This window comes from Triticum dicoccoides, chromosome 1B, assembly GCF_002162155.2.
Source record: "Triticum dicoccoides isolate Atlit2015 ecotype Zavitan chromosome 1B, WEW_v2.0, whole genome shotgun sequence".
Lineage (NCBI taxonomy): Eukaryota > Viridiplantae > Streptophyta > Magnoliopsida > Poales > Poaceae > Triticum > Triticum dicoccoides.
This window is the reverse complement of record NC_041381.1, coordinates 400,282,745-400,285,375: the sequence shown is the minus strand read 5'-3', so window position 1 is coordinate 400,285,375 and position 2,631 is coordinate 400,282,745. Positions and strand designations below refer to the sequence as shown.

The 2,631-nt window shown below is 47.7% G+C and overlaps 1 long non-coding RNA gene across 1 annotated transcript; it reads right to left on the bottom strand.

Moving 5' to 3' along the window:
- Window positions 1-441: 441 nt before the first annotated feature.
- Window positions 442-1,327, bottom strand: LOC119305679. The gene is made up of 2 exons (XR_005148740.1): window positions 1,208-1,327; window positions 442-877 (listed from the first exon to the last, which is right to left on the bottom strand). It is a non-coding gene; the product is annotated as an uncharacterized LOC119305679 (long non-coding RNA).
- Window positions 1,328-2,631: the final 1,304 nt, after the last annotated feature.

Below are 2,631 nucleotides of genomic sequence, written 5' to 3'. Positions count from 1 at the left end.
ATAGCAAAGCGAACTTCACAATTTCTTTTTGTCAGACTTCATAATTTATTTTTGTCGGACGTAATTTTTCCTAGGCGAGGAATTGAACTATGCTTCACGCCGTGCACAAGTGGACCGCAACATCATTGAGAAGTGAACCGCATTATTTATTTTTTCGTTTCCGTGACAATTTTCTACACTTCACGATGGGGAGCAAGTGAGCCGCAACAATATCAAAAGTGAACCGCAGGGACGAGACGAGTTGACTGCATGTTTTTACCTTGGCTTTTTTAAAATACTTTTTGAATGTTTCTTTTTGTCCTTTTCTCACTCACTCCGAGAGGAGACTAATGAAGTGCATTTTTATACACTTTTTTGGCGTTCCGAACCGCATCAGACAAATTAGCGAAGTAAATGGGGTACCATACAAATTGCTTTTTACAAAGAAGGGGTCCCGCGTAATTTTTTCAGAGCGAACCACAGATGTTTACTTATAATGATTTGCAGTCTCTGGAAACCTGAAAAATCAACAAAAGAACAACTTTCGACACCTAGCCGTACTGCAACGAAGACTCAGGCAAACTTCAACAGTCCGTCAACTGCACCGCACCTTCGGCAGTCCACCATCCAGGAGCTTGCACTTGTGTTCATCGAACAGCACGGACACAAGCACGGAAAAAAACTTGTGTTCATCGAACAGCACGGGCACAAGCACGGAACTTCATTGCGGGCTTGTTTGAGCTGCACGGCCACGGTTTATATAGGCTGCACTGCACACACACACGTCGCAGATTGCACACACGCACGCACCATGGAGGAAGGCTCGCTGTCCAAACTGCATGACGAGGGAAATGCAAAAATAATGCAACACGACATCCAACCAAACTGCACCATCTTCCTGCAAAAATAAATAAACTGAACCTCAAGAGCAAACATCAGCAGACTACATCTGCACTTTGAATTTTTATCTTCAGAAAAACACAAAACAGTAAATTGCAGGTGAACGTCGATGCATGAGATGGATCGGAGCTTCCGCCAACCGTTGAGCCATGCAGAGGAGAGCAGCGAGGAGCAGATGGTGGGCGATTTTTCTTCTGCCAAAGAGTGAGCTCACAGTCGGGGAAGGAAGCAGATGGAGGGGGACAACGGGGGTTGGATCTGTGGTGGCGGCTACCAGCTGTGCTCGCCGGTAGATGAGGATTGATGGTGGGGACAAAGGGGTACTCACCCGCTTGCCGTCAACGGAGAAGAGAGAAGAGAGGATGGGGATCCCGTCCCGGTGCAGCGATGGCTCGCCGGACCGATCTTGACGCGTTGACCATGGCTTAGTCGAGGTGGCGGTGCGGCGTGGTGGAGGGAGATGCTGCAGGGTGGGATGGGCGCGGCCCTGGCTGAAGGAAGGAGGTGGAGGGGAGAGGTCGTGGGTGGAGGAAGGAGGTGGAGCACCGGCGGAAGAAGGTGGAGTCGGATTGGGGTTGTGGTCGTGCGGGAGGTGGGTTGGGGTGTTAGCAGAATAAGGGCTCGGTGTGCATAATAAGACTCTAAAGAATGTTATCATAATAGATCCACCCTATATATATATATATATTGAAAGATAGATATTGTGATTAGTTCTTTTCTTTACTATCTACCATCCTTCCATTTTTTAGTTATTCACTCGAGCAATTATATATTGAAGTCAATCCGAGGCAAGTGTTCGGGTCGCCTTGTTGATCCAGCAAGACAGCGAGGTAGTAGACGAGTTCTGGCAACACGAGTGCATGGTGATAGTGAAGGTGAAGTGATCTCCGCAGGGCTTCGCCTAAGGACTACGAAAATATGACTGGGAGTGTAAACGATGGAAGGGGACGTCGCACACGGCTAGAAATTTTTTTGTTGTGTGCTAGGAGCCCCCCTCCCACATATATATAGGTGGGAGGGAGGAGCAGCCAAAGAAGGCGCCCAAGTAGGAGGAATCCTAGTTGGAGTCCCTCCCAAGCCGCGCCCATCCCCTGTCTTATATAGGTGCGGGGGAAAGGCAGTGGAGGGTGGCACCCCCCTTTCCTTTCTCCCATGAGAGGGAAAGGCAGGAGGGGCTAGCCCTCCCCCCTTTCCTTCCCTTAGGGCCCGCTGTCCCAAGAAGGGGCACACTAGGGGTTGGTCTGTTCCCCTTTTGGCCTATTCCTCTAGGGTATATTTCCTTCAGTCTCCCACCTGCACTAGAGTCAATAATCTAATTCATATCGACATGTGATTAACACCCACAGTTCACATTGCAATGTGACTAACACCCAAAGAGTTTACTAGAGTCAACAATCTAGTTCACGTCGCCATGTGATTAATACCCAAAGAGTACTAAGGTGTGACCATGTTTGCTTGTGAGAGAGGCTTAGTCAACGGATTTTTCATATACAGATCCGTATGTATATTTGAAAATTTCTTTGTTTACAATGCTCTGCATGGCGCTACTCTAGCTAATCGCTCCCACTTTCAATACACATCCAGATTGACACTAAGAGTCATCTAGATTAGTGTTGAAGCTTGCATCGTCGTAACCCTTTACGATGAACCCTTTATCACCTCCATAATCGAGAAACATTTCCTTAGTCCTCTAAGGATAATTTTGACCACTGTCCAGTGATCTACTCCTGGTTCACTATTGTAACCCCTTAC